General features: G+C 35.1%; 1 non-coding gene across 1 annotated transcript; it reads right to left on the reverse strand.

Annotated features, from left to right (window-relative positions):
* Positions 1-633: 633 nt before the first annotated feature.
* On the reverse strand, positions 634-737 carry LOC113319802. The gene has a single exon (XR_003345792.1). It is a non-coding gene; the product is annotated as a small nucleolar RNA R71 (small nucleolar RNA).
* Between the last annotated feature and the right edge of the window lie 13141 nt (positions 738-13878).

The following is a 13878-nucleotide window of genomic DNA, read 5'->3' on the forward strand; positions in this document are numbered from 1 at the left end:
TTCTTTTATTTTTCTTTTATGGGCTTGTAATTATTTATTGTTGTTTTTATTTTCTTTTGTGGGGTGTGATAATTTATGCTAGGCTAAGTTCAAAAAAAAAAAAATAATAATAATAATAATAATAATAATAAAAAAAAAAAAAAATTTGCTCCTTATTTCAAAAACCAAAAATTTTCCCAAAAATCCAAACCCATTAAAACCAAATATTTTTCCCAAAAATCCAAACCCATTAAAACCAAATAGTGGGCTTTGTGTATTTTCAATATGGGCCAACCTCGTGCTCTCCATGAATACATGTATCCGACAATAAAAATTCCATTATCATGTATTGTATTACCTCAAACCAATAACCCTTTTAAAATAAATGCAAGCATGATACAAATACTTCCTATATTTCGAGGGTTCGATTCTGAGAACCCCTATACTCATGTAAGAGAGTTTGAACAAATTTGTCGGAATATGCAACCTGATCATATGTCCGAAGACTCTCTGAAATTGCGTTTGTTTACATTTTCTCTAAAGGAAAGGGCCAAAACATGGTTTTACGGTTTGAGACCACAATCAATCACCACTTGGGAACAACTCACTAATCAATTTTTCCAAAGATTTTTTCCACATCATAGGACCATCGCTATTCGTCAAAATATCAATTGTTTTGTCCAGTTGGATGAGGAAACTGTTTTTGACTATTTTGAACGTTTTAATGATTTGTTGAGCGAATGTCCACACCATGGATTTGAGAAGTGGAGACTTGTCGCTATCCTCTATGAGGGACTAGACTTTAAATCTCGAGCCATGGTTGAGTGTATGTGTAATGGTGAATTTCTTGATAAAACTGTGGATGATGCATGGAAATTTTTAGCTGAGATTGCGGAGAAAACCCGTCAATAGGAATCCATTAGGGAAACTGAGACACTGTCACATGATATTGGTGGTAATGAATTGAACTTGGAAATAGCATGTCTAGTCCTTCTCATGTGTATGATATTGAATATGAACCTAATCTAGAGGAACATGAGTTGACTAATGACACCACAACTGCTAATAGGGACAAGTATGCATATTACTATGATGATGATGATGATAATGTTATGTTGGAAGAACATGTCTATGCTGAAAATGTTGTGAAACCTTTGGTTTCAAATACATTAGGCTTTTCTTCCCCGACCTTCATGAATGATATTTCTTCTAGTATTTCATATGCATGTGATGTTGATACTGATTTAGATATTGTGCAATTATCCTGTGAAGAGCATGACTTAGGTAAATCTTCTGTTGACACTAATGATCCTATGCATGAAAACATAGTTGATGTGTCTGATTCCATACTTAAGCCACAATATATTGCTTCTGTTGATGATAATTTGAATATATCGGATAACCACGATTCTGAATTAGGACTTGTGCAAATTTTTTGTGATGATGAGCATGCTACACATCTTGAGTGTGACTTAGATAATGCTGATGTGACTGATAATATTGATACTCTTGATCTCATGCATGTGAGACGCTTAGATGTCACTTTCTTGCCTAAGTCACAATCTGATACCCTTGCATCCTACCTAGAGTTGGTTTGTACCCATATTGTCAAACCAATTTTTCCGAGAGTCCCTAATCTAGGTTTGGAACTGTGCGCTTCCCAAGTCCTTTTGGACTATTATGCATCTAAATACAATACTTTTGAGGAGCCACAGTTAGGATATGCATGTTTGCCCGTCCCTAGCAAAGTTCACTTTGAGTTAGACCTTGTGCATGATGAACCCCCAAAACTGCGAGATTTTGTATCCAAAATTTTATCTATTGAAAAATCCAGGTTTGGGGGTAGCTCATTTTGTTTCACAGCTTCACTTGCATGCCTATCATATTATTATTGTGTGAAGCTGTTGAAACCTCTACACTTTGTCTTTTGGGTTGATCCTCAACTCTTTAGATTGTTAGTGTATGGTGAATTTTTGTATATAATCCGGTAGATAAAATTTCTTAAAACCCTTTTGTTCCTTTTTGTATATATTTTGCTAATCCAATATGATCTCGGCTGACATATGTTGGATTCTTGCCTTGAATAACGGAGTTCTAATATTGCTTTCGCCGAAATCGGGTATTCTCTTTCCTTTTTCTCTACTCAACATGATCCTCTTCATATGTTGTATTATAATTTTGTTCATATTTTGAAACATTGAGGACAATGTTTAGTTTAGGTTTGGGGGTGAAAAGTAGATACTTTGATAATATGCCATAATTGAAAACAAGAACTCCTTCTTTTTGAAAAAAAATGAAAAATCAAAATAAAAAATGAAAAATTGAAAAAAAAAATATAAAAAATGGAGCTCATTTACCTTGAAATGTTGACTCTTGTGCAAATATGTAATTATTAGGAGTCTTAGTCTAGATATTTAGGCACCCTGATTCTAGCACAATTCACATAGTGATAAGAAATTTGCACGCGCACGATCTACCAATACATGTATAGCCTCGATCTTCAAGGTGTTTGATAGGAAGTCACGATTGCCAATCACTTTAGAATACTGAACGAAACTTGACTAGCTTGTTCTTTGGTTGGTTGGGATAGAAGGTGGAGGTTACATTAAGAAAAACAACCATCGAATTTAACTGGGTGCATCAAAAAGGGCTACCTCTTGCAAAGTGTCATGTAATCTTTTGTTTCCTTTTGTATATGTATCAAAAGTGTTTCTTTATCAAAAAAAAAAAATAAAAAAAAATCAAGTATTTATCAATTCCATCATCTCTTGTTCCAAAAATAAAAGAGAGTAGTCAATGTAAATAAGAGTCATGTAAAGAGTCATCTTTTGTGTTTTATTGTAATAAGCAAGGAAGGGTGTATGCCATTGATGTACAACGCGAGTAATTGTGAAATACCTCCAACTCATTCACAATTCTCGTAAAGTCCGGACAGCTAGCTAGATTTCGACCTTGGTTCTTAGCCTGAGAAACTATCTCTTGGTGATTAGTAGTCATAACATCCGATCTTTCTTTACACATGTGTAGATACACTTTACACTCTTATCACATGTCTTTTTTTTGTTATCAGTGCTAGGATTGTGCCTTTGATAGCTAGATTGACATCTCCATTTTGCTGTGAGCTTAAACTGACTTGCACATGTCACATTTGATGGAATCTGAGCTTATATTTTGACCTAGAACTTTGTAGGTACGTTCTAAGCAAACCTTCACGAGACTTAACTCGTCCACTAGGGACACTTAGTGGTTTAAAAGGCTTAGTGCATACACTAAATGCATTCGAGAGACCAACGACAGTGGTATAGGTAGGATTTCCTTAGTTTTGTTTTACTTGAGGACAAGTAAAATTCAGGTTTGGGGGTATTTGATGAGTGCTAAAAAGTGCATATTTCTATATATTTTTCTTGGCATTTAACTCATCTTTTGTGCATTAATTCTATATTTTATCCCATATTCTGTGTTTTCGTTGTTTTCAAGAATAAATACTTTTCTTAATTAATTTTGCATTTTTAGGTACTAAATAAAGCCTGGTTAACTCACGGAGCGAAAAGAGCAAAGGAACGACAAAGACTCTCGCTAGGAGGAAGGGAAGAATGATGTTTGCATGAGCCGGATCAACGAGAACTGGGCTTGAAGAGGAAGAATTGTTCTTAAAGAAGATATGTGCTTGGCATACCCAAGGCCCAAAACCCTCACCCAAATCCATTTCCATTATCCATACCCATTTCCATGAGAGCCGTCAGATTGGATCCATCTTGTCATCCAACGGTCGCCTCATCATTGTGCATCAAAATCCGAAGCTCCTGTCAAACACCATAGTACCTAACTCCATATGGAGCCGTCAGCTTCGTTGTATCACTTAATCCAACGGTCGCTCAGAGCTTGTTTACATCGTGCCGTTCGATTCAATTTTTAAGTGATTATCCAACGGATTTCCTCGCTGCGCATCAATTTCAGATGATTCCGCTCAACACCCTAGCAACCGAACCCTTATACCCCAAAAAAAACAGCCCCTAACCCATTCTTCTCTCGAGCTCTTCTTCCCCTTCTTCCCAAAATTTGCAGAGCCTGCAAATCCCTTTCCCCTACCATGGCAGAGATGCTCTCTTCCTCCACCTCGAGCTTCACCACTTCCACCTTCACCCGACATCCCAGAAACCAAAACCCATCACTCTAAACTCTATCTCTCTCACCTCTATCTCATTCACCCTATGAGATAAATCTAAGAGAGCTAGGGTTTGAGTATCAGTCGACAGGAGCATCAGAGAGTATGGGAAAAGAAGGAGAGGACGAAAAGGAAGCATGGGTCGAGCACAGGGGAGACAAATTCAGAGAATCGGTGAGTTTAATTTCGAATTTAAAAATTAGGGTTTGCAAATTTTAGGGTTGGGTGTAAAAACCCTAATTGGGTGTTCTGATTATAAATATAAAGGGAGGGTGTAATGTTTTGGATATGCTGGGTTAGCCAGCTTCACTCTTGTAGAGAACTGGACTAGCCAGTTTCTCATAAGTTTCATGTTTACACTGTTGGTTCATTTGTTTTGTAAATTTTCAGTCATGTTTTGTTTGAATTTGCTCTTATTATCATATGTGATGAATGTTAATGTTGTTTATATGATGAGCATGAGCTAAATTGTTGCAGCTGAGGTTTAGATGAAACCTCAGTGCACTGTCTGATAGTGGAATGCTAGGTTAGAGCCTTAGTGCATTGTTTTGATTGAGAAGTGGGAAGAGACTAATGCTCATAGTGCCTGTGATTGATTGTTCTGTCAAAAGACAGTCAATGCTAGGGGCAAACTAGTGAGCAAATTAGTTTTCCTTCCATTCTAGATGTATGCATAGGATATTCAACTCAACCTAGGATCACATTGTTTGGCTAGGACACAAAGGTGGACTCTAAGCCTTAGCTTAGACCACAATTCCTTATTTCAGTCACTTACAATTTCAGTCTTATTTTGCTCCCTGCTCAACTAAATTTCTTAGCTATCTTGCTGTTTTTTTTTCTTGCATTTTGAAGCTGTTGTGCACTGAAATCAGTGCACAAACTCACCCCTGCCCTTGGCTCACAGCCTTGGTTCCATGCTGTTTTGTCATCCTTGCTTTGTTAACTGTTTTGGTTCTTTGCAATTGCCATATTACTTTGCCCTGCTCACTGCCATAGTGCCTTGTCTCCATTGCTAGCTTAGGAAAATTTCTTGTATGCTCCCACTCCCTGTGGACTAATCCCTTGCTTACTCTCTATACTAAAACTTGGCCTTGTATACTTGCAAGAGTTTTTGTGTGTTTTCCATTACACACCAACACTAAGCCTTAATCTTGTAAATATAATTTTACATTCACGTAAAGATTGATATAATAGATCTTATTTATTCATATTGAATCCGTATACTATATCTTGTTAAATATTGACGTTGGTAATTTAATATGATCTAAATTTGAGTCTTCAAATTTTAATATGTCTTAATAATCTTTAGATTTTGGTATTAACGTAACGTATCCTATTAATATACGGATTTATTTTTCTTTTAATTCAATATTACACTAAGTGTCCGAATGCCATTGTTACTACTTCTTGTATATTTATCCCATTTTAAAGATTTACCGGGTCATTTGTTAGACTAAACATAATTTTGGTGCAAGATTACTAACAAGTTGAAACTTTTATTTTGTATATTCTATACTCGCTTTCTTAAGTCTAATACCTAAAAGTATTATATTAACTATCTAGTTTAATCGCAAAACATATTCTCTAATTTGTAATTAGTTTACGTTAAAAAACTTAACCATAGATAAGCGCTAATAATTTTTCTATAATTATTTAAACGTAATTATTATTTTTACCGTTATATATCCTTATTAAAATTTTGGTTAAATTAAATTTAATATGATACTAATTGATATATGCTAACATTACTTTACTAAAACTATTATTACTAGTATTATCATCTATAATTACTATAATATAAAGATGCCACTTAAGGCTTTTATTAAAACAAACAGAGTACTATAATTACTATAATTACCTAATAATTTTTCTATAATAATAATATTTTTATTATTAACGTGGATGATCTAACTATTATTCTAACTACTCTTACAAATATTATTAAGTCCCAACGATATTATTAACATGTATGTGATCATAAATTGTTGACCCTAAGTATAAGTCAAGGTACTCAAATAGTTTATACGTGACTTTCAAAATTCATCAATAATACTAATCTCACTATTTATCTAATATTGAACTGTGTACGTGTTCATAATTTTAAGCTAACTATTCCCTAATCTTTATTAGCTAAAGTTATTGGTTTACCCTATAATTTTTACTTCATTACATAAACAAACAACCAAACAAACAAATCAAATCAATCAAATAAATATTTTAATTATTGATAGCTTTTAGTTATCTCACAACCCAACCCAGTTTTAAGCTAATCTAATTCACCAACTAGCACTGGTTATTCCTATATTTTCCCATTTAAGATCTAATAGTGAGCTCTGATACCAGCACTGTAGCGCCTCAAAAGATAGCAACTGACTAATCCAAGAGATTAACTAAATAAAGAGGCACTAAGAATCTAAATCATTTACTTAAACAATCAAATAAGAAATTTTGCTATAAATTTAACCCAAAAACTATCCCGCTCTGAAATATATATATACAAGAAACTTCTCTCAAATGATACATATACAATAGTCATTTGGTTTACAAATAAAATATACAACATAATAAACATAACAGAAGTTAACCAACTAACGAAATCAACCCTTGAAGCTTTTGATGCGCAACTCTGATCTGTCTCTGAAACTGAAAGTGGGAATGGGTAAGCACATCATCCCTAAAAGGGGTGCCCATTAGGAATATAACATTTAACTTTCTAGTAATCATAATCAAGAGTTGGAAAACATGTAACATTAAATAGTGACCAAGTCACTGAATTAAACAAACATGTATATGGACAAACTCCTTCTTCAAACATTATACTATATTGAGTGTCGACCAATTCCCTATTAGTTTATACTGGTGTCGACCAATTCCTTACACACTTAATACACATAAAAGCTCGAATTCATGTAGATATAAATGAAGGAGCGTATTCTATCTACCACACGTGGAAATTCTCATTTCCCATAACATTTCATATTGACAACAAAACATTATAGGTCCTTTCCAAACCATGGAAAGATTAACAGAATCAACAGAATTATCGTAACACAAGTTAAACAATGCATAAAATGCACAAACAGAAATGCATGAGTTTGTTAAACATAAACTTTTGTAAAAGAAACAACAATGGTTACCAAAGAGTCAAATATATTCCCACCTCTTTTGATGACAAGCCACGCCTACCTCGAGAGCCACGATCCACCGGTTCATCCTATGAATCGATCGTCGTTAATAAGTAACTGCTAATCACACAAGGCTCATAACAATATTTCGTACAAGTCTCTAATTATAAGCTAAGTGAACTATCTAATGGTTCTAAGCTCATTTATGGTTTTACCCATTTTATTATCTATCTCTAGCATATTTAACGATTACTAATTCAATTAGGATGGTTATATTATCCATTAGCTAAGTCTTATGAGTATTTACAACTTTGTAGAAGAAGCCAAATGCTAATTCAGACCACAAAGGTCCAATACGTGTTCATTAAGAAAACTGAATATAATCCCAAGTTCACTAAACATGCCCATTAAGTTAAGGTCCAGAACACCTGAGTCAACTAACTGTCACTAACAATCAACGTCTGGTCAGAGGGAGTCGACTAACAGTCTATAACGGTCAACGTCAATAGTCAAGGTCAAGTCAGGTCAACTGTCTAACTCGGACAATTGAGTCTACTCGGGTCAAAACTGGGAATTCGGTGAGTCAACAGATCCGACTCAGTCAGATTAACTGAGTCAGCTATGCCAAACTAAATGAGACTGAATAAGTTCAGTCAGACAGGCTAAAGGTTCTTCTCACACAACTACAACTCTGACTCTAGTTTAATTTCAATCTATTCACTACATTAAATAATTCATTCAAATAACTTTAAACTTCAATTACAATACAAACTAAGATTACCTGCAATTGCATCTTTTCCAAGCTTTCACAGAAATTACCATGAACAACTCTGAATAACTATTCTAACTTTCTTCTTAACCTAAGCCACTAACAACTTCACCTGCACCACCATTCCAGTACCAACGATACCCCTAAATTCACATCCTTGCAATATCAGTTCAACATTCACCAACAATTTCATCTCTAACTCATACATAAGACTCACAACTATTCTTGAATCTTACAAACCATTATTAATAGCTCAACTCAACACAACATTCACTACCGGTTCAAACTAAACAACACTATTTCCACCAGCAATTCTTAGTTCATTCATAACACCACAAGACGCACACATACACACACACAACTCAATAACTCTGCACCTCAGCTCAACACAATCAAATAAAATACAACAACACCCTCACCATATCAGTTTATCACTACCAACTTTGGTTCTACTCCAAACTGACTCACTGCTAATCAACTTCAACCACCACATACACTGCAAAAACCATATCACCAGACTCCATTTTTGTGCAACAACACCAGCAACACAAACATGTTCTTCACCAAAAGCTAATAAATATTCTTCCCAGTCACTCATTCAATTACTCATTCTAATACCAAACTCATTTCTTGTATCATCTCCATTCTCTGAAATTTTCAAGATAAACTCTGAACATAAACAATTATCTCTCTTGGTCATCATACCATCTCAAATCTCTGTCTACAGATAATCCTAAACTCAACAACAGAAATTGCAGGACTTAAACTAAAATCGCAGAGAAGAACAATTACCTTACTTTACCAAATCTGAAGTCTTCTTATTCCATTCAAAAACAATCTCGTCTTTTCATCTGCAACCCAAACTCAAGAACCCTAAATACCCAATTCTATTTAAGAACCCTAATTTATAATTCTTTGATTCTTCATCCAAACAATCCAGAAATATCAATTCATCACCAACCCTTTTATTCTCTGACTATCACTATCTTGACTTACAGATCAATTCCAAACAACTTCGAAAATAAATCCACAAACCCTAATTCTCAAATTAAACACTTGTTATTCAAACCTTCTACTCTAACTCGGATCAAACCATCTCCAATTAGTCTTCCAAAATATCAATTCCATCTTTTGAATCCTCTCTGCAATTTCGGTGAAACCCTAACTCTTCACAGATCTATCTCTCTTCAACTAAATCAAAACTTCTGATCAAATCCAGTTTATGAACTCAACAATACCTCATTTGATCCAACGATTTCACTAATTTTCTGTAAGGTTTTCTCACCAGAGATTTCCTCTCTGAATCGCCGGGGAAGAACAACAAAAAGAGAGAAGAAAGAAGAAGAATGAAGAATAAGAAGAAAAGAAGAGAGATCGAGTTTATCTTCTCGATCCGGTCTAGATAAGACCAAAGGAAGTTTATGGAACACCCGTTGAATTGATAAGGGAAGTCCCAGACATTCAAATAGCAAGAAGACTATTTTGCCTTTCTCATTATTCCGATGATTCCTTCTTCTTATGGTATCCGAATGACACGCTCGAGTAGTCTATTTCGGATAACTTTTCGATATATATTCAACGGTAGTAGTTTCATATATAGATCATTGTTATATTAATTTACATTAATTAATGTTCGTGTTCATCTAATCGAGTTATTATCGACTGAAACGTCTCTTGACTGGTCTAATATTGTTGACGAGCTTGAGGGTCTTTACATGGTGGAACTTCATTGAATAAAAGGTATGTGGATACTTGAACTTATCTATCACTCAAAAGTCTATCTATGCTATCTCCTATCTTGAGACAAAAGTCGTTTTGCTATATCGACTTTGATTATACACATTTGCTATTTCGTTTCGAGTTTATCTCGCCTATCTATTTCTCGAAATATGTGTTGGTAAGCTTTCGCTTTGACCAAGTTTATCTTTACCTAGTGACGAAAGTCATGTTATGTTTCAATCACTTGAAAATGGCTTTGACGAAAGATGGTTTGTGAATAACAACTATATAACGTTCTCTAAGAATGTCTCAATGATTGAAATGAGAGTTTAGATTATATAACCATTGTTGGATATAAGTAAGGCTGCACAAATAACCCGGTGTACCGGACTAGAACCGGACAAAAAAACCTGGTACCGGACCGGAACTGGGAGAGGAGGTACAGGGATTGGGAATCAAATATGAGAACCGGTGTATACCGGTACAAGTACTAGGTTCTCTGGGAGTACCGTCTAGTGCCGGCCTGAATGTCCCGATCAATAAGAGTCGTTGATTAGAAGTTTATGGATTAATCTTAACCATCCGTTCTAGGTTTGGTATGAAAGTTTATAACAAAGTTTCATTGTTTCGCATCAGTCTCCATTTCTTCTTCTTCTTTTTTTCTATGGAAAGCATCTGAGTCCCATCTCTCTATCACCATCTTAGGTTCGCTTCTTCTTCACCATGTCTAATCGCATGTTAGGAAAAGAAGGAAGAGAAGGTGTTGTTATTGTTGTTCATCTAAAGCAGTAGATAATAGGAAATAACTTCCAAATGGGAGATCTGTGTTGTTAGTTTCCAAATTTGTGTCTGGTATTTGCTTCTGTTGTACTTCAGTTTTGTCTACATAGAACATGTGACATGATTGCTTGTATTGTTGCCCTTATGAGAGTTTGATTATGTTGGTGGACATAATCCAGTGAACAAACTGAAAGTTTGGTGGGTGAACTAAATTTTGAAGATTTCTATTTGAAAAATGAAATTAGGTTTAATTCGTGATTTAGTTAGGATTTGAATTAATTAATTATTTATAATTTTTCTAATTCATGGTAAGCCCCTTTTCTTCTGTTCATGTGATTTTTCTAATTCAATTAATTATTTGTGTTTGATGTTGTTCTTGAATGTAATCAGATGGATTTTTTTATTTTTTTCTTATTGATGGAAATAATCATTTTGATTGTGATTTAGGATGCTTGAAATGTTTAATTTGAATCTTTTATGAATTAATTAGAATAATCTCATAAATTCTGTTATCTCTTTGTTGAATACACATAAAAGGGTGGATTTCATTGCGATTCATGCGATTCAATAATGTAAAGGATTTGAAGTTTTGGACATCTTTTGAGTATCAATGGGTTCAGACTTTAGAGGAAGATAATTACATCATGTAGTGGGTAAAAACCCGGTATCGGAACTCCAGGTACAACTCCAGGTATAAGTACAGGTATCGGTCCTCAAAATGAGGTACCGGTCAACTCCAGGTATAATTACAGGTATCGGTCCTCAAAATGAGGTACCGGTCAACACCAAGTACAAGGACCGGTTCTATAAGAAAACCGGCCGTATCGAACCATATGCAGCCTTAGATATAAGCATTGTGTGGAAACCCATACATGTATAAGTCCTTATTCCTTGAAACAAAGTATGCGTACTTTGTTGATCAGGAAAACCGGAACAAGAGTCCGCGAACCCAGTCCGCGTACTGTCGGAGGTTCTCTTCCCGAGAAAATCTGCTGGAGTTTGTAAACTTGTTACAAGTTTATTCCGGGTAATTAAGTTCGCGTACTTAGGTTGGTTATATCTAAAAACGATTATTCGTGAACTTATACTTATATTAACTAAGGAACGCAAGATTGCAAACCGTGGCTATAAAGTTCATGAATCGATTCGAGTGAATCAAATCGTTTTTGCTTCGATTGTGTCTTGTATACTTCTATAAGATCTAAGCAATTGAACAACTCTCTAACTAGTTCATTTGAGTCATTTGAACTAGTTATGGTGAAGAAGAATATGGTTGATATGAAAGTGCTCATATGGCTAACCATTTGGTTAACTATTGTTGAACCAACAAATGTACATGTTTGGGTACGGTTAAACAAACCTAGAAGCATGCATTTAATTTTTGTGTAACAAGATAAGTTTTCGATCCAACGGTTGAAAGATATTAGCTTGAATTTAATCAGGTTTTCATCTAACAATGAATATTGAATGCTTTGTTACTAAGCTAACATTGATTCCAAACCCTGTTTTGAAAGATTATATAAGGGAGAACTCTAGCAAATGGGAAACCTAATCCCCACACCTCCTGTGTGATACTAGTTGTATTACCTAGAGTCGATTCTCCTTTAACCTTAGGTTTCTACCGAGACCCTGTAGGTTAACGACTTGAAGACTTCATTGGGATTGTGAAGCCATACCGATACTACTTTCTTGTACAATCATAACGATTGGCTTGAGATTGATATCTCCGATAGGCAAGATATAAAAGTAATCACTAACATCTTCGTCTCATCGTTTGTGATTCCACAATATTTTCTTTCGCAGCGTCGATTAAGATTATTGTGAGGTGATTCATAATACTAGGTTGCTCTTCGGGAATATAAGTCTGTGGTATCAATTGGTTCTTGTTCATCTTGATTTATCAAAAGATGGAACAAAACTCGTAGGTATTTCTGTGGGAGACAAATTTATCTATTACCGTAGACTTTTCTGTGTGATATAGATTTGTTTATTAAAGTCTTCGACTTTGGGTCGTAGCAACTCTTAGTTGTGGGTGAGATCAGCTAAGGGAATCAAGTGCGTAGTATCTTGCTAGGATCAGAGACTTAAGGAGTGCAACTGTACCTTGGATCTGTGTGAGATTGATTGGGGTTCAACTACAGTCCAGACCGAAGTTAGTTTGTAGTAGGCTAGTGTCTGTAGCGGCTTAATACAATGTTTGTTCAATCTGGACTAGGTCCCGGGGTTTTCCTGCATTTGCGGTTTTCTCGTTAACAAAACTTCTGGTTTCTGTGTTATTTCTTTTACGCATTATATTTTGTTATATAATTGAAATATCACAGGTTGTGCGTTAAGTTCAATCAATTAGAATATCCAACCTTTGGTTGTTGATTGACATTGATTGACACTTGGATATTGGTCTTTGATACCATCTAAGTTATCTCTCTTGTATTTAATTAGACTCGCAGATTTCTATTTTCTTGAGAAAGAATTAAATCAAGAGATCGAGATATTATAACTCTTTGATATACTTTATTAATATTGAGTCTAGTTGATTCTCTTGAAAGTATATTGGAGTTAGTCCATAGAGATTGCTAATCGAAATATTGGGTGTGGTTGTTGTACCCCGCTTTTTCAATGCCGATATTGAACTTTGTTGGGAAAACATCTACCAAGTCGACATTTACCGTTGCGTTTGGTTTCTTGAAAGACGAGACAAAGGAAAGTTATATGTGGGCATTGCAAAAGGTGAATTTATTGTATCAAGAAGGTTATACTCCACAGGTGTTGATTACGGATAAGGAGCAAGCATTGATGTGGGCCATACCACGTGTTTTCCCCTACGCGCGTCATCATCTTTGTACGTTTCATCGATGGAACAATGTGCAAACTAATTGCAAGAGGGATATATGGCCAACAAAGAAGACCGAGATGGAGAGGATTAAAAATCTACCGTTGGAGAAACAACAAGAAGAGAAAGATAAGTTTGAGATCAATGAAAAATAGCTGAGGTGCTTTGGGAGGATTTTCAAATTGATTGGGAACAACTAATATGATCGCTCACAGAACCATTATATTTCCTAAGGGAGCGTTTTGTAATGGAAAAATGGTCAACCTACCTGGATGTTATAACATATTTGAAGAACGAGTTATTAGATCCCCACAAATAAAAGTTTGTTAGTGCATGGGTAAACTGTTATAGACATTATGACAATCAAGCCACAAGCACGGTGGATTCGGCTCACTATCGGTTCAAGAGTAAGTTAAATGGTTGTGATGGTGGATTCCTTGTTGTTTTTGAAGCTATGATCGAGTATTTCAACCGTGATATCGATAGATTTAAAGGGGATTTTGAAAAGAGC

The sequence above is a fragment of the Papaver somniferum genome, chromosome 10 (assembly GCF_003573695.1).
Source record: "Papaver somniferum cultivar HN1 chromosome 10, ASM357369v1, whole genome shotgun sequence".
Taxonomy (NCBI): Eukaryota; Viridiplantae; Streptophyta; class Magnoliopsida; order Ranunculales; family Papaveraceae; genus Papaver; species Papaver somniferum.